General features: G+C 40.9%; 1 protein-coding gene and 1 long non-coding RNA gene across 2 annotated transcripts in view; both read left to right on the top strand.

The window, feature by feature from the left end:
* Positions 1-25,420, top strand: part of LOC131678308 (neuroligin-1-like) — a 1,556,576-nt gene that overhangs the window by 742,018 nt on the left and 789,138 nt on the right. The window lies entirely within an intron of this gene.
* On the top strand, positions 11,316-13,209 carry LOC131678319 (uncharacterized). Its single transcript, XR_009303627.1, has 3 exons — positions 11,316-11,561; positions 11,671-11,826; positions 11,884-13,209. It is a non-coding gene; the product is annotated as an uncharacterized LOC131678319 (long non-coding RNA).

Below are 25,420 nucleotides of genomic sequence, written 5' to 3' on the forward strand. Positions count from 1 at the left end.
CCCATATTGTTGAGAGAATTTAACTAAACCGGAAGTCGCCATCTTAGATTCCAAAATGGCTCAAGACATCGCTTTTCGTCATGCACTCGTCAACCCCATTTCGAAAATACCCAACCTATATTAGTAACAATTAACTAAAAATACTTGAGTATATAACTTCATGCTGTAATGTACGAACTCAAACTTTCCAAAAAGAGTTCGTTATTTCGAATTTAGTTCGTAAAAAAAGAGTTCGTTATTTTGAATTTAGTTCATAAATAAAGTTACGTAAATCGAATATTACGTAAAAAAAGAGTTCGTAAATGGAGGTTTCAATGTACCGTTATTCAAACAATTATACAACAGAAGTATTTTTATTAGATAGTGCAAAATCATTCCATAAGTGTACAAAAATTCATTCAATTATCTTCAGTAGTTTTAAAAATATGAAATTTACAATTTTATCATGCAATAAACTTTAAGGGTTGATATCTTAAAGAAAAACGCTTTTAATCCACCTTACAGTGTGATGATACATTTCTTATAAATCTTATCACTTTCTTCGGGTATTATATCGATTGAGAAACACAAACTACAAGGACTCAGAGAATCGCTTAAATTAGCATAGGACAATATCAGTGCAATAAATCTCAAAGGTTAGACCATAAAATAGAAATACAAAAGAATTATAGGTAATGCTCCATTAATAACATATATAAATTCTTCAATCAATGCATTGTGTTGGGAAAACTATTTTTTTCTAAAGGGGTTATATATGTTGCGCTGAGTCAAAAAATTCGAAGAACAAATTTTCGACTGGATTTGAAGTTCATACTCACAATAGCGTTAACTCAAATTCCCAACGCGGCTGAGAATTAAGCACTGAAATTTCAGCTCTTGATATCTCGCTACCTCTGAAGTGCATGCGTGCATAGTTCAAGCTTTACTTCCATATCCACTTTTTCTAAAAAAGGCTTCCCAGTAGTATCTTTGATCTGAATTATTATCCCTAATCCTAATGCCAAAGAACAAATAAAAATTCTCGAAACCCGTTAGGGAAAATCATTATCATTACTGGAATTTTCTTTTTCACCAAAATTTTCGATAACCTTCCGTCACTTCTATTAAAATTTTCCAAATACTTTATAATTTACATAATCTTATTATGAACAGCTGAAAATTTATTAACTTTCTCTGTCTACAACATATAAACCCTTAAGTATACTAATTAATTTAGGATACCCTTTTAACATAAACTATAGCAAGAATGGGAATAGGTTCACCGAATTTTGGAAGAAGTCGATAAAATAACCCCTTGAAAACTACCTAAAAATTCCCCCTTCCCTTGAAGTTGTCTAATAACTATTTCTGATTATTTAATAGTCTTCTAGCGCACAAATTTAAAAAAAAATGAATTTTGCATTTCTCATATAGAAAGGTTATGCAATTGCTCTAAAAATCGTCAACCTAATCCCGGCCCGGAGGACCGAATGTCATATGCCATTCGACTCAATTCGTCGAGATCGGAAAATGTCTGTGTGTATGTGGAAAAAAATGTCATCTCTGTTTCTCAGAGATGGTTGGACCGATTTGCAGAAATTTAGTCTCAAATGAAAGGTACAACCTTACCATCGGACGCTATTGATTTTTTTTGCTAATTGGACTTCTGGTTCCGGAATTACGGGTTGAAGAGTGCGACCACACAGCAAATTCCCATATAAACTGAAATGAAAAATTCTCAAAGGAAGTAGTAGGGGAAAATTTCAAAATCGAATTTGTATTTTGGATGCCAAATGAGTTTAAAATGCATGAAACGTTGAGATTAGATGTAATCTCGAAAAAAAAAATTTTGGCGAAAATTGATTTTGTTTACTTTGGCACATTTTTGCCTTTCTCATATGGAAAGGTTAAGCACTCGCTCTAAAAATCGTAAATTCAATCCCGGCCCGGAGAGCCGAATGTCATATACCATTCGACTCAGTTCGTCGAGAACGGAAAATGTCTGTGAGTGTATGTATGTGTGTATGTGGAAAAAAATTTCACCTCTGTGTCTCAGAGATGGCTGGACCGATTTGCAAAAACGTAGTTGTTACGGACGGAATAGTTTTCAGACGATCTTTAGTCAAACTCGTCGTTTATCAGAGTAAGCTTCAAGCTATAATATTTTAATTCATTAGTTCTGAAGCTAGGTTACAAAATGGTTAACTTACAATTTTAGTCTTTTTCGACCTGATTTCCGTCTTTTGTAACAATCTGTGTGGTTTTGTTGAATCTAGGTTATATAATCTGTTATATTGTGATTTTAGATTAATATTTAAACATGTTTTACTTACAATTAATTGATAAATTTAACTAGTGGCGCCAATTGCACGTAAGTGTGGCTTCTGTTCAAAGTATGAATACTGCCAAATACTTAGCTTTAATTAAATAAATCGATCATATGAAATCTTAATTTTACCTTTAAATTCACTGTTCACCGTATAGGATAGTTGACAAATTAGGTAACAATTTAGAAAAATATATTCGCTGTTGTAAATTTGATATGCTCATCGCCTTAATTGTGATTGACGTTGGTTTAATTCAGTGTGTCATTTCCCATTTGACGGTTCTGCGGCCAGTGGCAAAGATATGGCTGGGCCGTAATCAAGACGTATACTCGAGAGGTGGCAATCATCGTGAACATTCCCCGACCCGTGTTGCAGGATACTTTTCTCTGCCACACTACCTCTGAGCACATCGAGTACAGCCAGTCTTGAAACAGGCCTTTCGACTACTCCGCTGGAAGTTATTACTTCTGCACGACGTACTCTGCCATCCCTTCCTGGAATCACTTTGACGACTTTACCGCGTGTCCAGCTATTACGAGTTCTATCGTCCACAATTATCACTAAATCTCCTGGTTGAAGTGGTTTGGTGTCGGTTAACCACTTTGTATGTTGGTTAATATTTGGCAGGTATTCCTTTATCCATCTGGTCCAAAATTGATCGAGCAAAGCTTGTATTTGATTCCAGTTAGATCTGAGGATTGCACTACTGTCCATCGGCGCCTTAAGTGGTTGCACTACACCGCTGGAACTAAGCATCAAGAAATGGTTGGGAGTAAGAGCCTCGTTGTCGGCAGCATCTAGGTCAATGGTCGAGAGTTGACAATTCCGTCGACTTTTGCTAAAAGTGTTCCAAAGGTCTCTTCATCAGGCTTTCTGACTGGTGCAAGATTGAATAGTGCAGTTTTAACCGAACGAACTAGGCGTTCCCACGCTCCACCCATGTGAGGGGCTGCGGGTGGATTGAAATACCATTGGGTGGTACAGTTCGTAAAGGTTCCGGCTAGATCACGATTGATGCTTGCTAATTCTTCCTTTAGCTCTTTCCTAGCTCCTTGAAAATTAGTACCCTGATCGCTGTATATCTACTGTGGAGATCCTCTGCGAGCTATGAATCTGCGTAGTGCCATCTTACATGACTCAGTGCTTAAACTGCAGGCGATTTCTAAAGGCACCGCTCCTACTGTTAAGCAAGTGAGGAGCATCACCCACCTTTTTACGTTGCTTCGACCAATCCGAATGATGAACGGTCCACATTAATCGACACCGGTGAAGGTGAAAGGTCGAACATAAGGTGTTACCCTGGATTCCGGTAGCGGCGCCATTCTGGGAACCGCTGGAGTTGCTTTATAGACAGCACACCATGTATACTACTTTGCTATTTTCCGAACAACGGGCCTAAGGCGTGCGATTTTGAAGTGCTGCTTAATTTCGTTTACTACCGTCTCACCACTGCCATGTCCGTAACGTCTACGAGAAGTTCAGTGACTGGATGTTTTTAGGAAGAAATGCGCCCCTCCATCCTTAATATTCCATTCTGATCCACAAATTGTTACGTATTGGTTTCGTAACGTTCTTATTGTGGTGGTGGGGCCACACTGTACTCACCAGCTATTAGGGTCGTTTCACGGTTGTCTCCTGGAGAAATTCACACTGGGCGGACTTTTCTTCCCACACTAGGGTCACTGAGCGAATCTTAATTAATTTTCGGCGGAAACAAGTACCAAAAAGGATTACACTATAAACAAAATGGACGACACAACTTGTATATATAGACCATACACTAGTTTTATTTCTACTAATTGGAAGAAAATTATTCATTTAACACTTTTTTGTACATACGCTTTATTTTCTCCTAAACCTTCTTCTTGGTACAACGTTGCGGCCGTGATGACGGTGGTCGACTTGCAGCTGGCTGGATGCGGGGCGGGCTTCGATGTTGATGCCGGAACTGACGGACGATGGCGACGGGGGACTCCAGATGAAGCAGCAACTCGGCCTATTTGTAGCGGAGGCCTGCGTTTCACTATTGGGCCCGGAGAGTGGTACAATGCACACTTTATCTTCAACACGAGTGTCTAACACTAAGTCGAGTGGGATTTACAACGTTTTCGGTCTAGTAGAGCCTACCCACCGGTACTTGGGTACGAGCATCTACAATGGCGTTTTGGCTTGCCAATCACTGACCGTTCTTGCACTCGCGTCGTACTAGTACGTTCACTGCACGAAAAAAAACCGGTAACCACACTGATCCCACTCGACTGACCGGACAGAACCTTAACGTTCGTGTGGTGGTTCTGGACGGCGAAAACAAGATTCCACGGATCGACTTGTACAAAACTTTCCTTCGAAACGCACTGTCACTTGTAACTCGCTGCTGCTGTTCTACACTCCTCCGGGCCAGAAAACTATTAGAGCCCGCATTCTGATTTCGCGGTACATTTTATCATTGCCCTGTCCACTTTCCAACACATACCCTCCGCGTCTCCTCGCATCCTGCCACGCCGCATTTGATGACGGTGATGATGCGATGACAGAATGATGATGGTTGACGTTTACAAACATGTTATCGTTTCGGTTGGTGTCACGAAATATGCTCAAATTTTAGTACAATGTATTGACATGCTAAACGTGCGGTACTTGTTTCCTTGATTTTTTTTATAATGCACAAATATAACGAATATAATAACAAAACGAATAATAAATAAACAAGCAAAATAAATAACAAATATAAATAAATAAATAAATAAATAAGCGCATAAATATATAAATAAATAAATAAGTAAATAAATCTCTGAACAAATAAATAACGAAACCTACATTTGACACCAACCTGGGCTATTAAGCAGAACTTAAACGCGACTCAAACATGCAAGCACGGAGTAGTAACGGTTTGACGTTTAAATTCTACTTAGACATTTACGAACAATAATTTCAGAGTATAAACAAAGAACAGGCGTCGTCAAATACACAAGATAGACCGTACACTGTTATTTATTTATACGACAAAAAAATAACAATATTTACAAATATATACAAGCTGGTCTCAGTGACTAAAGCGACGATATTGTTACCTAAAAAATCACAGGTCACAATTTTCCCCGACTCGGGTAAAAAAAACCCAAAATGGTTTTTTTTTCGAATGAATGCCGACTTCAAACGCGACTACTTCTTCCCGAGTGCCAGTTTTAATTCCGTGGAATGATTTTTCCAAAGGCCAGAGGAATCTGTCCCACGCAATTACGTGGCTCTGAGAAAGTGAGCCTGTCCGTTTTTAGTCTCGCGCACTCACCGATATATCTGTCACAATCAGGTACGATTCAATCCATCCATCAATTCCAAAACAACTGTGAAAGTTTCACTGTCGAAATTGCCTATAATGCGTCAGAATAAAAGCCGTTGCTGCATTGGCTGAGTAGAATTATTGATACAGAAAATTACCAGAAAGAAATCAGACGGAATTTGACATTTCTTTCTGCTACCATTACCGTTACAAGGGCTATCCTTGGACGAAACATCTAACACTATCGCTTATATACCGCACACACTCACTCAGAATTCAATTTGCTAGCCTATCATTCCTCTTCATTTACACTCACATTCATGCCATAAGTAACACTAAACACTAACTTTTAACTATGATAGGGGCCCCTAAATTTAAATTTGTGCTTTACCGGACTCTTTTTCAAGAGTCGGAAAGACTATTACTTTTGTGAAATGGTTAACTCGTTGTGAACTTCTTTTACTCTCTCGACATGCGAGAGAAAACTAGCTGAAGTTACGCAGAATTAACCCATTCACACGTAGAGTGTAAAGTCGACTTAAAACTGGCGGCGGGCAAACGTAACCCCGTCGTAACCCAGCACAACCCTGTCGTCAGATTGTCTATTATCCGATCTGTCACAGCTACTCATACTCAGCTGACTAATGTTGATTGTTTATGTAGTGATGGAAAATAGGATGATTCGTGATGTTGGTAAGTATTTTTGGTTGCTAATTATGTTTTTTTGTTTTGTTTTAGATTGAACGTCGAAGTTTGCACCGTTATCTTTGAGATCGGTGGAGGATACCGGAGGACTCTGAGTGTTGGTAGATAGTGCAGCTGCCTTTTCGTTTTATTTGGACGTGCGAATAAATTAGTGTTTCAGTTTTCTTTTTTTTTTTTGATACTTTTTTTTCCCGAAATCGTACAGCTGCAATGCGGAAATGATGATAACCAGGTTTTAGATGGGCAGCCGGCCAAATCCCTAAACTTTTGCCCTTCAAATCCTCCAGCTCATAGGAGGACGACCCAATTTTTGCCTTGATGCGGCATGGGAGAAATTGTTGGCCGTACTTGGCATTGTAATTCTGGGCCGCACTTGACGGTTTCATATTTCTCCGATACACCAACTGGCCGTCTACAAACGATTTGGAATATTTTCTGTGACGTAAGTTATAGCGATGTTGGGAAGCATTGTGAGCTTTCACCAGATTTTTGCGGACAAGGTCGTAGATTCGCTCAAACATTTTCGATCGTCGTTCTTCCATCTCTTCCGAAGTCAGCTTTACATCGAGACGGGTGAGTAAATGATCAGTGCCAACTTCAGAGTACTCGTGACCAGTCGACGAGTGAACACTGGTATTCAAAATCATCTCGATCTCCGACACACGAGTGTCCCAAAGGCGTTGGTCCTCCCTCACGTATGTCCTGATAGCAGCATTGATAGTTCGGTTGACTCTTTCGACCGGGTTTGCCTGTGAGTGATATCGTGAGTTGAGCCAGTGGGCAACTTTGAAACGATCCAACAGCTCCTTGAACTCTTTGGAAATGAAACTGCTTCCGTTGTCAGTGATTATCACTTCAGGAACCGAGTTTCTCAGGAACCATTGGTCTTTCAAAATCGCACACATGGGGGCACTACTGACATTCCTCACAGGCTGAACCATTACCCATTTCGAAAAGTCGTCACAAACTACCAAAATGTGCTGACTACCGCGGCGAGTGCGGGGGAGATGGCCAATGAAATCCGCTGATACGATCTGCCAAGGGCGGGTGGCAATTTTCATGTTTCTTATGGCAGGTGCAACAGGGACGGAAGAAGCTTTGACTTCCTTGCACATTCCACACTGTTGAACGTACCGCCGTATTTCAACTGCCATCTTAGGCCAGTAGAATCTTGGACGAATCCGTGCAAGGGTTTTGTCGTAGCCTGGATGAAAGCAATCGTCGTGGTACTGTTGAAGAATATTTGGAACTTCGGTGGGCGGGGGAATCATTTTCCACTCGAAGCGAGTATCACAGGGATTATCGTTCACGGTGATAAACTTAAAGAGTTTACCATCGTCGATCTTGAAGTCTACAAAATCATCGGGCCGGCGGGCCACTTTGTCGAACATTGACGCGTACCACGACGATTCTTGAACAACTGCGATGCTTCGCGAGAGGGCGTCCGGAACCACGTTCTCCTTGCCCTTGCGATGCTTGACGGTCATATCGAATTGCTGCAGATTCAACGCCCATCGGCTGCATCGTGACCCGACCTTCCATTTTGTACTGAGTATATGGGTCAGCGCGGAAGAATCGGTTATTAGGGTGAAATGGTAACCCTCAATATACCCACGGAATGCATCGATGGCGAGAATGGCTGCAAGCGCTTCCTTTTCTGCGGCATGGTAGTTCTTCTGGGGCGTTGTCAGTTTATGAGAGTAGAATGAAATGACCCGCTCTACCCCATCCTGTTTTTGTGTGAGTACCCCAGCTACCGCCACGTCACTAGCATCCGTTTGGATACAGAACTCTTTGCTGAAATCAGGACTGCCCAAGACTGGTGAAGATATCAGCCGCTCTTTGATTTCGCAAAATGCCTGTTCGGCGTCATCGTTCCAACGGATGGTTTTCGTTTTGCTTTGCAGAAGGTTTGTGAGTGCAGCGGTCACCCCGCTAAAGTCTAAGATGAAGCGCCGATAGTAATTCGCCATTCCTAGGAATCTCCTTGGTTTTGTTACGGTATTGGACCGTTCGTATTCGACAATAGGACGAACTTTTTCCGGGTTGGCTCGAAGACCGTCTGTATTAAGGAGATATCCCAGGAAGGGAATCTAGGACACTCCAAACTTAGACTTTTCGAGGTTTATGCTTAGGTTTGCTTCCCTTAAGCGACGTGCAATCTCCACTAGAAGGCGTTCATGGTGTTCGAATGTCTCCGTCACCACAACAATGTCGTCGAGGTAGACGAAGACGTACGGTTCAAGCATCCATTGTCCATCAGTCGTGCTAACGTAGCAGGACTGTTGATCAACCCAAAAGGCATCCGTGTGTACTGGAATAGCCCTTTGCCCTGTACACAAAAGGCCGCGTACTTCCGCGATTCTTGGTCCAATGGAACCTGGAGAAATGCTTCAGACAGGTCTATCGTGGACAGGTATTTAGCCTTGGGAAGTTGACCTAAAATTCGACCGGGATGAGGCAACGGATAAGCATACCGAACAGTCCGCTCGTTAATCTTGCGCGCGTCCAAACAGAGCCGAACTTTGTTGGGCTTGATGACGGGCACACAGTTAAGCGACCAATCCGAGTTGCTCCGTTCCAAAATCCCTAAACCCAACAGTCGTTGCAGCTCGACGGCTACCAGATCCTGCGTCTTCGGAGACATCACGTATGGAAACTGGCGCACTGGTGGTTTATTTTTCCATTCCTCTCCCAACACGATGCGATGCTGAGCTCGGTTGGTCAGGGTCAATTTCCCTTCTTGAGCAGGAAGGAAAAGTTTTTTTATGTTTTCAATAACCATGATTTCATCGTCGGTGAGAATGTTTTCAGAACTAGGGTGTTTGGTGATAGATACCGATGTATCACCTGTTGAGTCTGGGATTGGTTCTTGTTTTTTTTCTTCGAATTGTTTTCAGAGCTTTCGACCACTTGGACATTCCTGTCCGTCCCGAAAACCTTGTTGTATGCCGAGAAATTTAATGCATCTAATTTCTGTCCAGCAGCAACAAGTGTTTCAAGGTCGACTATCGGAATAAATGTCATTTGTCGCTTGTAGTCTACTCGCATATTCTGCTGTAGAATCTGTACTTTTTCGTAATCTGGAATCTGAACACTCATGGTTCTGAACAGTTTCTCGATTTCGAAATAGTACTCGTGGAAAGATTCATGTTTTTGTTGACGACGCTGGTAAATTTTCATTTTGATCAACGCGTCCAAATCAGGGTGCATGTAGGTGCGTTTTAATTCAAATACCAAATGCTGCCAATTCATCAATCTACCAGTGGTTCTTTGTGCCATATCCCGATCAGAAACACATAACAAAAATATTTCAAAACTATATCTCGCTTTGTTACTTGTTATAAATTTCTGTTATTTTAACTACTAACGAGACCTAATATATAACACAATATGTTGCAAAAATTGTGTTCTGTTATAATCTTGTTATTTCATTCTGATCGGGATACCACTTGAGCGCTGAACCAACAAACAAATGCACAGCCGACTCGAAAAGCTCGACCTCCGACACATGCTCAGCTTGGGATAAAGCCTGTACAATTTCCAAAAACTCATTTAGCTTCAGCCCTTGATCGTCACCACTGTATTTAGTGATGTTCCATTTGGACACAGGAAGAGTGTGACGGTTGTGGTACGGTGCGGGGTACGGATTGTGTAGAACATCCTGACTAAGAACGGAAACTCTCGGTCTAGGATTTTCATCTGCTTTGTCTGCATCCAACAGAGCTAAAATATCATTTCCCTCTTGCTGATCACTCTGCAAAGACGAAGCAGAACCCCGAAAGAAATGTTCAAGAACCTCCGCTAATTCAACCATCGTATTTTGCAATTGACTGTGCAAGTTGGGCGACCCCCGCGAGTCCCTCAACACAGTCACTAAACGCATACCGACGTGTACCATTCTAGTGGAACAAACCTTCTTTTCCTCATCATCCTCCTGTTCCAAACACGATTTCAACTCGGTAAACTTATGCGTACAAACCTCGACTTCCACAGTAGGATCACCCACTACTCTTCGTGGGCATTTTCCCGACGGATCATCCCTTTCCACCTTCAACTGGTCTCGCAGCCACTTGCGTTTTCGTGAGCGATCGAGACCGATAGACAAACTGACAGAACGGGCAGTCAGTTCATAATTCAGTTCATCGTCGGCTAAAAACTCCACACTCATATCAAAATACCAACCTTGGATCAGCTCACTAGCTTGATCGAATGTGAGCTGTGCCATTGCCATTGTATAAAAAGGCAAAAAATAACAAATTTATCACAAACCACAAATAGTTTTAACACCCGCTTGAAAAGTAAACAAAAACCCGACAAGAAACAAATGTAATGGTATTAGTAAATGTCAAATTCAATCCGATCAATGCTACCTGTGTATGATATATGTTCAAAACAAACGATCAATTTTTCTACTCAAGCACTAGCAAACGACAGAGTGCCAGATATACAATTTTTCATCACTCGCAACAACTCGCAATTCCACTAATCATAATTAAGTTTCAGGATCAACTTCAAGTTTGGATATCGACCCAATGACTTAGCGATTAATGAAGTGAACAATGTAAATTGAATTTCTCCGGGAGACACAACGAAAAAGGGATTTGCTTCTGGTCTTGGAAACAAATCACTTTTTCTTTTATTTTGCGTTGGGCGCCAATAGACCTTTCTCGTCAAAAAATTTTATGTGATAAAACTGTTCCTTTTTCCTATCAAAATCGACGCTGCATATTGCCGCGATGATTTGGTGCCTCTAACTATTGAAAAAATTGAAAAAACTGGGAACTACCCGTTTCACCCCATATGCTCTTGTACTAACTTGCCTTGGTTCCCCATACCTTTACACCATTTGAATGAATTCCAAGTGGGGAATATCAAATAACTCAGGGTGACCAGACCTACTGATTTATCAGTAGCCGTCGATTTTGTGCTTTCCTACCGGGAAAGAGATATTTTTTAATTGCTTCTATGCATCATTTATTGTTTCAGTATATTAGTATTTTGCTATTTAATGTCAACAACAATATGATTTCCGATGACTACTGATAAACTTTTGATTGGTCTAACGACATTAAGAAATTTTATCTGGCTACCCTACTCAAAACTGTCAAAATATAAGTGTTGTTTTGATTTGGATGAACTTCCAAAAAATCAAAAGAAAAAGTCCCACGAGAACCAAATCTGGCTGGATTAAGTTTATCTTCCGTATCCCAGCTGTGTGCCTTGTGACTGCTACAGTAGCCAGGAACATGGAGCGATTGGACCATCAGGTGAGTTAGTTATGGTAAAGTGGCCTAAAGTACCCGATTAGGTGATACAAAAGTATCTGAAAAATCTTCGTTAGGTTTATCGAGATAACTAATTATGTCTTGTTTACAGTACCTGATGTTTTTGCCGAATAACCAATCGGCTTCGTTTCAACATTTGTTCCGGATTAATGAAAGAAAATGGAAACAGCGTTTAGTTTGCTCACCGCCTCTGTTGTATGCAAAGGTTTATATGAAAATGTTCGGAGTACCTGCAGCGTCAAAAACAGTAAGAAGTCGATGTGTATTAAAACGGTAGCAGTATAACGACAAAATCTTTATATAGCAGCTGAAAGAATAGCGGATGCCTGGCAATATCGAAACGGGAAAGGGACGTTAGTCAACTAAAGCAACGTACGAGTGTCTGCCCAGAAAGTGTTATGTATCGGCAAAATAAGGAGTTGAGGTATGGCCAGTGAAACCAACAGTGGCTGAATCCAGTGGGCTTCTGGAGCAAAACTGGACAAGGAATATTATGTTCGAAATCAAACAGTTCATAGATATATAATAAAGAATTGCTAAAAATAGAAACAGCAGAGGAATATGAGAAATTTCTGTGGATTTGTAGAACGAAAACATTGTCTGTTTTGTCGATTTTTTATCATCAGGTGTAGATACTTATTCTGCAGAACGTATGGGTATATCTTCGGGTGAACGATTTTCTTAGATAAGATGTACAAGTCAACGTTTCCATATGTAAATTTAAACAATATATGTATCATCCTCCGTGAGGGGATAGTTTTTTAATGAAATTCTCTAAGCAAATTTTCGAAACTATGCAATTTTTATATATTTTCTAAAATTATACTGTTGATTTCTCAGTGCGTGGCGCTACATTCGGAGACTGTAAGACTAGAGGGCCACTAGTACTAGTTGGATATTGATATGATGCTCAGATGCCCATTAGCTTTACATGTATTGTCCCGTTTATGTACAACTAATAGTGATCAACGATGTGCTGTAGTAAGACCAGTAAATGCATGGTGACACTAATGCTTTGTGCTCTCTAGTACATTGTGTTGATCTTATGGCTTCGTCTTCAATTACTGTCGTGATTTGCTGGTTGGGACACCCTCTGTCCAACAAACAAATTTTATTCGCTTGTTGGACCGACCAACAGATGTCAAAACCTCCCCAAAGAAAACGTTAGTAGAGTAAATGCATTTGTTCACATCTCCAATTATAGTCAGACTGAATGTCAAAGAAAATTTGACATGAAATTTTGGCATTCTAATGCTTCTTAATTGTACAATTGAACTAGCGGAGGTTCAACAAAAAAGTGGTTTAGTTAAAAAGTGTCCAACCAGTGAATCACAAAAGCGTTGTGAGGGCACTGATATTGATTTGCGAAACAAATGAGGTTTTCTGTGAACAGTAAAATGCGATTTTTACGAACTCGGAATCGATATGAACAAGTTTAACCTGAACAAGTATTTTATATGCTCATATTTCACTAACGTAAATAATTTGGCAAATATCAGTAACTAAGAAAATTCAATGCCAACAAATGAGAGAAAATGAAAGTTTTAGACTATAAGTTAAAAAAAAGTAAACTATTAAATAGAAATATCCATCATGTATTTTCTGTTACGTAATTACCGATGGTATTTGACTGCCGCAAATTCCTGTTTTTCAGTCTCATGCATTCTAGCTACTGAACATGTTTGTATGATTTACAAATCAATTGTGAAATAAATGTTTTGTCATACTGATGATTTCCGAACATTCACCCCTCTGCATGAGATTGAGCAGAAAATTAATACTGAGCGTCAAAGCCGTAAGTGATGGTCTCCTCGTGGAAACTTGTAATCGCCGTTTTTCGATTTACTCAGTTTATTCTTTAGGTATTAAGGTTCAAGTGGACGGTGGGAGTTACTTGGTTGTTTCAACGGATCTCTATACAGAAAATTAAATGTTTCACACGATCGTTAAACGCCTAACGCAAACTAACCTTCAAGACAACAAACCCAAAGGAACTGTACATAGAAATGAAAATTTGAAATAGGTCCGGATAGAAAATTGTGTTTTCCAAGTGCATACTGAAGTTTGAAGTCTTGTTTCCCAACAAACTGAAAATAACATATTGATAGCATACAAAATCGATGTTTATCCGTAGGGGTCCGCACCAACCCAGGGTGATTTCTAAGGAGTCCGTGATACGAAAAAGGTTGAGAACCGCTGGTGTACAGTGTTTATTCAGGAAGAGCGGTTCGGAATTCTGAATGGATTCCAGCTCAAATGCAACAACCAAGGTTGCGTCCGATGTGGAAAGGTAAGAGATCGTGACTTTAGGTAATGCATTTGCCGGAATTACACCACTTGACATGTGAGCATTTGTGGAGGAGACAAATAGTTCCCGTTCTGCACGTCGCCGAATTATGGGAACTGATGATTAATCCCGCCAAAATAAAACTGAAAACCAGAAAAAAAAACAAATAGTTGAATACTGCACAGCGACGATATAGAAGGAAAAATTACAGTTTACAAAGTATTAACATTTAAAAGCGATTCGAACCAAGTTTCTCGCATTGTGGTCGAATGAAAAATCCAAGTCCGTGTAAACAAGCTCTCTAAACTGTCAAAAAGTGAGGTTAAGCATTTTCATGCATTGCTCTATAAAATTTGACAGATGAAATTCACTTAGTTTGTTTGAATTCATTAATGAACGTTATACCGCAATTCACCACTTCATTTGCAGTGTTGCCGATAACTTAATCTGAAATATGTTAAACAGTGCTGCCGAAACGGATATTCCGTGTTCCACCATTCTTGCATAGGTGAAAAAAATATACAACATTCTTGCATTCTTTGATTTTTAAAAAATCATAACAAAATCAGGAAAAGTTTTAAAAATATCTTTTCAACGGATTTGTTCTTCAAAATGTGAACTCTTTTGATAAAAATTAAGAAAAATAGGGGTTAGGTCTGACAAGAAAGGTCTATTGTTACGTATTGGTTTCGTAACGTTCTTATTGTGGTGGTGGGGCCACACTGTACTCACCAGCTATTAGGGTCGTTTCACGGTTGTCTCCTGGAGAAATTCACACTGGGCGGACTTTTCTTCCCACACTAGGGTCACTGAGCGAATCGTAATTAATTTTCGGCGGAAACAAGTACCAAAAAGATTTTTTTTATAATGCACAAATATAACGAATATAATAACAAAACGAATAATAAATAAACAAGCAAAATAAATAACAAATATAAATAAATAAATAAATAAATGAATAAATAAGCGCATAAATATATAAATAAATAAATAAGTAAATAAATCTCTGAACAAATAAATAACGAAACCTACATTTGACACCAACCTGGGCTATTAAGCAGAACTTAAACGCGACTCAAACATGCAAGCACGGAGTAGTAACGGTTTGACGTTTAAATTCTACTTAGACATTTACGAACAATAATTTCAGAGTATAAACAAAGAACAGGCGTCGTCAAATACACGAGATAGACCGTACACTGTTATTTATTTATACGACAAAAAATAACAATATTTACAAATATATACAAGCTGGTCTCAGTGACCAAAGCGACGATATTGTGACCTAAGAAATCACAGGTCACAAAATGCAGAAACTCCATCTAATTTGCTGGCGTATCCTGGTTTCACAATACCACCTGGATTCTGTTGTTGATTCCTTTAGATTGCAGCTAGCTCTTCAGAATATGCTTCCATTTGAACCCAACGCCAAAGACATGCTTCTGCTTTCTGCAGCTCTTCTTGGGATAAAATTCCCGTGTTGATGGAGTTTTTGCCCTGGGACATTTTCCTACTGTTTTCGATGAAGCGGTAAACAAAGGCCGCTGACCGAAGTAGTCTCTCCCATTTAGAGAATCGTTTATAATCCATTGGTGGTTCGAATGCCTGCCTATGATGAACAACGACAGGGCGCAGTTCTTCAGCCGTGCCTGGGGGTGGTAGATTATTTGCTGGTCATTCTACTTCATATCCGTTCAAGAATTCTGGGGCTCGGGACCAACGATTTTCTTTACGGAAACATGGTCCAGTACCCCATTTCGTAGCCTCATCCGCTACATTTAAACGTGTTGGAAGCCATCTCCACTCATCTAAGCTCGTCACGTTAAGAATCTCACTGACTCTGAATGCTACGAATTTGGGATATCGTCGTGTATCAGAACGAATCCACGAAAGCATTGTACTCGAATCGCTCCACATTACTCGAAGCATATGCACTTTCGCTTGCGTCCACGAACACGTGGAGTTCTAACGTGTCTAAGCTATCCGCACTGTATCCTGGTAAGTAGCAGCGAGGAATCTTAACCTCGCAAAGTCTGCCAAGTACTTGAACCCTTTTTTTCCAACGCGAGAAAATCTCATCAGGAAACTTTCATCCCATCCTACCTTCGATCGCCATATATCCTGAATTAGACACTTGCCATGTACTACAAAGGGGGCGACGAAACCCAGAGGATCGAATATGCTCATTACGACACGTAAGACTTCTCGCTTCGTTAGTTTCCTGGAGTCGTCCAACAAGGGCTGGATATCGTCTCGAAACTTGACAGCAAACGTGAATACATCTTCATTTGGTAACCAAATCATACCCAATACTCTCTCAGCTCCCGTCGTTTTGTCCAGAGTAAAACATTTTGACGCTTCCGAACCGCAGTCCTCGATCTGTTTAATGACCGCATCCGAATTAGATAACCAGTTTCGAATATGGAATCCACCTTTCGCGTGTACGGTTTTCACTTCTAACGCCAAGCGAATCGCTTCTTCTTCGGTATCTACACTGTCCAAATAGTCGTCCACGTAGTGGTTGTCAATTATGGCCATGGCAGCTTGCGGGTGTACATCTTTCCACTCTTCGGCATTCCGATTTTTGACATAATGAGCGTAGCATGGCGAGCATGTTGAACCAAAGGTTGCCACATCCATCACGTACTCCTGTATTGGTTGTGTTGAATTATCCCGCCACAAAAATCGTTGCGCTTGTCGGCCCTGAGGACGAATAACTATTTAATGGAACATCTCCTTTATATCACCAGTTATAGCAATTTGACGTTGTCGGAAACCGTATAAAACCGTTGGTAGCGATGCGAGGAGATCAGGCCCCTTCAACAGCATAGAGTTAAGTGAAATGCCATCAACTTTTGCTGCTGCGTCCCACACTACTCGAACTTTGCCTGGTTTGTTTGGGTTTAAAACAATTCCTAATGGAAGATACCAAACTGTCCTGGGGTCAGAGTTGGCCAATTCTTCCTTTGTCACTATATGTGCATAGCCGTTGTTTCGATAATCGTTGATCTGCTGCTTGACGTTTGCGTATAGACCTGGTTGCCTTTCTAGCCTTCGTTCCAAACATTTTAAACGTCGCTCTGCCATTGACCGACTGTGAGGAAATTCAATGTAGTCGCATTTCCATAGTAAACCCGTTTCAAACCTTCCGGTACCCAAGCGCTTAGTTGTCTCTTGCAGAATCTTCCGAGCTCGTTGATCACCCTCTGCTTCAATAATTGGGATGCCAGTAACACCAAGATTCTCTACGTTAAAAAACTCGTTCACTGCATCATGCAATTCTTGGTAACGTGAGCGAGCGCAAATGTGAAGATAAGTGTTTTGTGGAGTTTCTTGTGCACGTGCATCCTGTATAGATCCGAAAATGGTCAATCCCAGTCTTGTTTTGGCTGCAACTGGCTCGTTGAGATGCCCTTCCCGTTTTTTCAGTGTGACAGTTAGCCTGGCGTTATCCAGCCCTATCAATATACCAGGAGCGCCCTCCTTAAAACTATGCACAGGCAGATCCCTGATGTATGGGAATCTTCCTGCTAACTCATCAAATTGTAGCGACTGTCTGGGTAACTCAAGGCTCTCAACTGTCCGTACATTATTTAACATGTGACGCTGGTTGCCATTGGTCGCAGAGATTTCCAAACTAATCAATTTGGATTCTTTTTCCATCCGTTTTACGTTGCTCGTCCATTGCAAGCAGAGTGGCTCTGCCTCGCCTTCAATCCCCAACTGATTCGCTATATGCTTTTCTACTAGTGTCAAGGAAGATCCGTCATCTAGAAAAGCCAAAGTTTCAAACTTGCCCTTTTTCCCATATAACGTTACTGGGATTACACGAAACAAAGTTGAACGAGGCAGTTGATGATGAACAGACACTGTTTCAGGGCCTTTCGAATGTTCTCCAATGATAGCCGACATATCAGGTTTCCCGGGATGCAAAAGACTGTTGTGACGTACACCGCACCCATCCTTTCCACAAACTGGCGCTTTGCAAGGCCATTTTCCATGAGCTACTAAGCATCTACGACAAAGATACAATTGTTCTACAAGCTTCCACCAGTTGTCCAAGCTGCTCTCTTTGAAATTCCTACAATCTTTTACCTTGTGTCCATCTTTCTTACAAACAGGACAAGGCTTTGGCGAGTCAATAAACTTTTCAGCATTGCTCTCGTTTCGCTTGAAGTCGCACTTGCTCAATTCGTTTTCTGCTGAATGAGTATTGAGGAAACCCCTCTCTTTGTTCTTGGGTTTCTCTTGCTTCGAAACCGTCTCGTTATAGGGTGTTATTTGGCATACCGCCGATACAAGTGATGCCATATAGTCCCCGATAACGCCAACGTCCACGGATCGAACTTGTTGTTGGTGCACTGCCCAATTAAGTTTATTAACGGTGGGAAGCTTATCCACTAGCTCTTGCAACAAAATTGGGTTCGACAAATATGCATCCATCCCCATCGACCGTAAGTGACCGCATAGATTTTGCACTACAAGACCGAAATTTATGAGGCTTTCTAATTTATCGGCTCTTGGTGGAGGAGTAGAACGAACTTTGTCAAGGAGACATTTTACAATCAATTCTGGCCGTCCATATAGTGTTTGGAGCGTCGTGATGATTTGCATGACGAACGATGGGTGAAGGAGACAGCTGCGAACCGCCTCTAAAGCGTTATCCTTCAAACATCTTTGAAGTCTCATAAGATTTTCTGCTTCTGAATAGCCGCATATTTGCGTTGAGTTTAGGTAGCTACTGTAAAACAGTGGCCAGTCAACCGGGTCGCCGAAGAAAATAGGGAGATCTTTTGGGACGACGTGTCTCGCAGCAAGTTGTTGTGCGTTTGGTTCACATATGTGTACCGATGGGCTTATAGCATGTGTATGTGAGGCCAAAGGCGAAGAAATGGATTCAGTGTAGCACGGGACGCTCGTTAGAGTGGAGAACGTTGAACCCTTATTATCGGGGTGCACCAGCAGTGAAGTGTTAGAGTTTGCCTGGTTCGTTGGTGCGAAGGAATGTTGTCGCTGGGGAATAGTAACTGGTGTTGAGTTCCCTACAGGGTTTCCCATTGACATATCGGGTCCTAGAGATGGAAAGGCTATATGCGGGCGAGGTTGTAAATACCCTGCACCGTAAGAAAATTTACTGTTTACGCTAGCCGCTTGTGGCAGCGGCGGTGCCAAATGTCTGCTTTCAGTTCTAGATAAAATTGGCTGAACTTGCGAGGGTGACTGTAACTAGTTCAATTGTTGCTGCAGATCTTGTACTTGATTCTCGAGCTGTTTAACAATAGTTTTTTCGTTGGGGGAGATTACGACATCTTTACTCACAGCTGATTTTTTTTGTTGCTCTGTGAGGGGAGAAATTTGTTGATTTGTCAGCATTGACACTGAAGTTGGCTGCTGAGGACTGGAATAGAGCGATTGTTTGTGGTTTCCGTAGGGTACTAATTGCTGATTTAGTGTACCGTATTGCTTGTTTGCATCCCCCGAAGCATGATTAGATTGAGCGTTGTGTGGACTGGAAGTGAATGGCTTCGTGTTTACACCGTTAACTGCAGCGGTCCTTTTGGGGATTGTACCCGTATTCGCTGTGAGACCAGTTGGGTTTTTTGCTTTACCGATGCCGGTACTCATAGTCGACTTTTCCTGGGTTTGTAACCACTGTTGGACTTTGCTAGTAATACTTCGGTTGCTACTATGACTCCTCTCACTTATGTTGTCTTCAACATCTATTAACTCCGCATGCAGTAGCTCATACTTCTTTCCGACGAATTCCTTATTTAGCTCAGATTTGTCTTCAAGTAACTTCTGTTTTATTGCTTTCTCTTCTTCTAGTCGTTGTAAGTCGAGTTGGATTCTCATCGAGATTCTCGACTTTTCAGATCTCCCTGAGTGTGTGCTTGCTGGAGTACTGCGATAAACACAGATAACGCATACAAAACTGGTATCTTTTATCCCTTCGTCCACTCCAGCACAAGTGAAGTGAAACCATTGGTCACACCTGTCGCATTGAACCATCATGTTATCCGCAATATCCGATTCGTGGCAAGCTGGACATTTGTCCCCGATTAACTGTTCCTCCAACGACAGTATTCGTACAGCACTCAGTTTTTTTGGTTTTAATTTCGGCGACATATTATTACCGTAAAATTCTTGAAGATTTGTTACGGACGGAATCGTTTTCAGAGATCTTTAGTCAAACTCGTCGTTTATCAGAGTAAGCTTCAAGCTATAATATTTTAATTCATTAGTTCTTAAGCTAGGTTACAAAATGTTAGGTTAACTTACAATTTTAGTCTTTTTCGACCTGATTTCCGTCTTTTGTAACAATCTGTGTGGTTTTGTTGAATCTAGGTTATATAATCTGTTATATTGTGATTTTAGATTAATATTTAAACATGTTTTACTTACAATTAATTGATAAATTTAACTAGTGGCGCCAATTGCACGTAAGTGTGGCTTCTGTTCAAAGTATGAATACTGCCAAATACTTAGCTTTAATTAAATAAATCGATCATATGAAATCTTAATTTTACCTTTAAATTCACTGTTCACCGTATAGGATAGTTGACAAATTAGGTAACAATTTAGAAAAATATATTCGCTGTTGTAAATTTGATATGCTCATCGCCTTAATTGTGATTGACGTTGGTTTAATTCAGTCTGTCATTCCCCATTTGACGGTTCTGCGGCCAGTGGCAAAGATATGGCTGGGCCGTAATCAAGACGTATACTCGAGAGGTGGCAATCATCGCGAACACTAGTCTCAAATGAAAGGTACAACCTTCCCATCGGCTGCTATTGAATTTTGTTGATTGGACTTCCGGTTCCGGAACTACGGGTTGAAGAGTACGACCACACAGCAAATTCCCATATAAACAGAAATGAAAAATTCTCAAAGTGGGAGTAGGGGAAAATTTCAAAATCGAATTTGTATTTTGGATGCCAAATGACTTTAAAATGCATGAAACGTTGAGATTTGATGTGAACTCGAAAAAAAATTTCTGCGGAAATTGCCTTTTTTTGCTTTGGCACATTTTTGCCTTTCTCATATAGAAAGGTTATGCAATCGCTCTAAAAATCATCAACCTAAATTTTTTGGTTTGTATTGCCTTAGGTAGGAGTATGCAGTAAGGGGTTGCTACTTTAAAATTATAACTAGTTTAAAATTTCTTATCGGATCTTCCTCCTTGATCCGCCGCTGGTTTCAAGCGATGTTTCAGTGTCGATACATAGTATCTCGAAATCGTGACTGTCGATCCATTGTATGTACTATGTGCAAATCATACTGAATATGTAATATACATTTCCACCATTGTAGTGAACATATCCATCTATGAGATCGTGGCTTGGACAAATAAGAAAGACACAATTGCACCACTAGGTAGATTAAAACAGTTTTTTTTTTTATTTTTGCATATTTGCATCTTTAAGATAAGGAAAACATGGTCAAGAAAGGATTTACTCAAATTTAGCCTTGTTTGTCTGCTAGAACCCATCAAACATATTTTCATACGAGGCTGATAAAATTGGGGGATGATCAAATCGGGTCTTCAATCTATTATAATAGATAGACAGTATTCGAAGAAGTTTCTTGTCGACGAGTGTAGAACGACTTTGTTTCTACTTACCTGGAGTCAGCGGCGCAGACAGAAATTCGATTTGGTGGGGATGTGATGAAAATCTAACTTACTGTCCAAATTGCATAATTTAGAAACCGCCATCTTTGAAGTTTTAAATTATGGAAAATCAGCTTTTCAAAAAATTGTGGCAGAGTTCCTGTCTTTAGCGAATTGTTTCAGCCTTTCATTTAAAACAACTTTATTGTAGGCATGAATACTACGTATATGGAGTGTTTTGAGTTATAAAATGTTATTTACGAAGTGCTCCTTAATCTAGTTTTTTTTTCTAAAATAACTTTCTATTGTGAGCTTCACAAATTCAAGCTTTGGATAAAATGTAAATTTTATCGTTTATAAACAATAGAAGAGTTTTGACATAAACAGTAAAATAATAATAATTTAATTTAAAATTAAATTGAAATAGCCTAAAATATGTTACTACATTGAACATATGGAGCCTTCATGTCTTCAACAAAGTAGTTTGTAATAGCACTCCCCAAAAATTTTGCTGAAGAAATTAAGTCTCGAACTAAATTTGTTTGAAGAGTAAATTCACCATAAATACTTGCTGAAGGATATAGCGCCAAAATTATTTTATCAAATGATGTGCTGTTTAACGTTTGTAAAATTCATCGAAGATACTAAACTTGCGAAATTTCCGTTCCGGAAAACGCCATTTTTCATAAATTCCCCTGCCTTTGGAAGGTGGTTTTCTCGTTATTAATTCTATAACGTTTTCGTCTCAACTCGACGCATTCCCAAAATAAAAACATTTTCAGCAAATTTTGGAAGTTATGCAATTTTTCGGTGAGCAATTCTAAGTTTCATAGACATAAAAGCTATTCCAGTTTCGATTCCTATTAAAAAAACCCTAATCTATATTACAGTACTCCCCTTCAAAACTGAACTCAATATGATAGGAAATTATGATTATGATTGATTACAGAACTCTGGAATGAGTTTCTATTGGAATGTTTTTGGGCAGGTATTTCATATTGATGTTATTAGACAACTGTGAGATCAAGACCAATAGATCAGTTACAGATCAGGATCGCATTCCCACAATTTTTCAAAGGTCCTCATGATGTTTCAAACAATAGGTTATGGATGTACTGATCAGATAATTATCATTGTAATATTGAGTTAAATCAGTCAGAATCAATAAAATTTTAACTTCAATCCAATTTTTTTGTAAGGGGGAGGGGGGTGTGGTTAAACCCCAAAGCATCTTCTTGGCTACATAACTGCTTGGAGTTATTTATTTCGCTTTTCATTTTCTGAGATATGTTTCAGATCGATCCGATGGTTATAAATCAGAAGGTTCGCGCAAATGAAAATATTTGCACCGATAAGTGATCAAGTTCCATCTAGACAACTTGGAATTGTTCGGTGGTTATTCTAGCGGTTGTAGATAGAAAAATGAAATACGAAATTCGTTTTATTGAAAAAATATTTGGTTCATTTAAATGGATTATTACTATATTGAACAATAAATAGGCGACAAAGAGTAATCCACAAACAACAAGCCATAACTTTTAAAGTATTCGAAATATGACATCAAATCTTCAGTAAAGTTATTCGCAAAAGTAAGAGCTACAAATTTGCTGAAGGCATTATTTCAATATAATCACTTCCAAGAAAATGTATGAAAATATCTCACTCTTAGGGGGATTAATCAGTAAAATCACAATACCAAAATAGAGGGCATGCGTATGCTTCAAATTCTCCAAAGATACTATTGATCTAAAATTATCCGTTTCGGCGCTAATAAAAAAATTGAATGTTTAACATTTCTTATAAAAGAAATGTATAGAATTCGCTCAAACTTTCAAAAGTCTTTCCGAGACCCGCAGGGCCGAGTCTTATATACCAATCGACTCAGCTCGACGATTTGGGACAATCTTTCTCTCTCTCTCTCTCTCTCTCTCTCTCTCTCTCTATTTCTCTCTCTCTCTCTGTCTCTCTCTCATTGCAACATTCCTTACTTTTTACCCCCTTCTTCCCCACGGAACTACGTCATCGTATTACCTCGTTGGGGGGTTCGTCGTGCTTCCGTCGCACCTCTATCTCAGAGCTTCGCTTGGTTCATGGAGTGGCTCGACCATCTCTTGCTTGTTGTCTCCATCTGTCTACGTCTACGTCGCCGTTTAGCACGGAAGCATCCGTGCCCGGACAAAAACAGCGTCAAATGGAAGTTCACCTCTCCATGTTTTCTATGTACCGAAGCAGACACATTTGGGATGAGTCGATGGGTCCACCTTCCTTTCTCCGCGTTGTCTCACTCTTGCTGCCACTTAGCCAATGACTCCACTCGGACAGAGTGATGCAGATGGGAATCATCCCGGCAATTACACATGCCGCCTCCGACGATATCGTTCTATACGCACTCGCAACACGAACAGTCATTAGGCGAAACGTGCTTGTCAACTTCGTCCGGTTCCGCTTTGAGTTCAGCGCAGCAGCCCAGGCCGGTACTCCATACCTCAATATTGAGGATGAGACACCCGCCAAGAGACGTCTCGTGCTGCCTCTTGCTCCTCCGTGATTCGGCATGATCCTTGCCAATGCGTTAGTTGTCCTCGCAGCCTTCTCACATACATAGTCGACATGGCTGTTGTAATTTAACCGATCGTCGACCATCACACTAAGGCGCTTCAGCGCCCGCATCGATGGGATGGACTGTCACCCGACGCTGATCTCGACACGCTGGATTTTTTTACAGTTGTGATGAGGCAGTTGCAACTTGACTTCCAGGTTTCTACCATGTCTATTGTCTCTGCCGTCAACATCTCCACCTCCTCAAGGGTCTCTCCGTTATCGTCAGGACAACATCATCTGCAAAACCGACGATCTCAACTCCTCTGGGCAGTTCCAGTGTTAACACTCCGTTGTACATTATATTCCAGAGCGTTGGGTCGAGTATGTAGCCATGAGGTACTCCCGCCGTGACCATAATCGACCTCTTTTTGATGTTCGGTTCTGGAAGTAACTTTCCAGAATCTTGCACAGATAGTCCGGAACCCGCATTCTGTGCAGCGATGGCCCCCCAGCTAGCGCTGTTGAGCGCGTTCTTCACGTCTATCGTGACCACGGCGCAGTAGCGGTTTCCCCTTCTTTTTTGCTTCGACACTTTCTCCGCGGTCTCGATGACTGTGCGGATGGTGTCCACCGTCGATATCCCTTTCCGGAACCCGAACTGTCCCTGCGATAGTCCGTTCTCACTTTCAGCGTAGGTCGTCAGCCTATTGAGGCTGACCCTTTCCAGAAGTTTACCAAGAGTATCCAGCAGGCATATAGGCCGACACGATGCTGGATCTCCTGGTGGTTTCCCTGGTTTTGGCAGCAACACCAGCTTCTGGATCTTACATCTATCCGGGAAGTAGCCATCGTCCAGGCATTTCTGTAAGACTATCCTGAGCATGTCCGGAAACGCCAGGATCGCAGTCTTCAGTGCCACGTTGGGGATACCATCCGGTCCGGGAGCTTTCTTCGCTTTCAGCCCTTTTGCTGCAATAAGGAGCTCATCGTTGGAAACTTGATTGTCACCAGCATTTCCACCGTCTGCATCAACGTACGGCGTAGGCGGCCATACGGTTGGGTCGTGCGGGAAAAGACCCTCCACGATAATTTTTAGTTTGTCAGCGCACATTTCGGCTGGCATTATTGGACCCTTGATCCTGGCCATAACGACACGATATGCATTGCCCCAGGGGTTAGCGTCTACTTCTCTGCACAGCTCCTTGTAGTAGGTGGACTTGCTTAGCGCTATCTAGCGTTTAAAATCAGCCCTGGCCGCGCGGAATGTTACTTTACACTCTTCTCTGACCGCCTCTGATCTTGCTCTTTGAACGCGTCTTCTGGCTTTTAAACCGGCAGCCCGGAGGATGCTGAGCCTTTCGTTCCACCTGTACGCCGGACGCCGGTAGTTCCTCGGCTCCATT

The sequence above is a fragment of the Topomyia yanbarensis genome, chromosome 2, assembly GCF_030247195.1.
Source record: "Topomyia yanbarensis strain Yona2022 chromosome 2, ASM3024719v1, whole genome shotgun sequence".
In the NCBI taxonomy this organism is placed as follows: domain Eukaryota; kingdom Metazoa; phylum Arthropoda; class Insecta; order Diptera; family Culicidae; genus Topomyia; species Topomyia yanbarensis.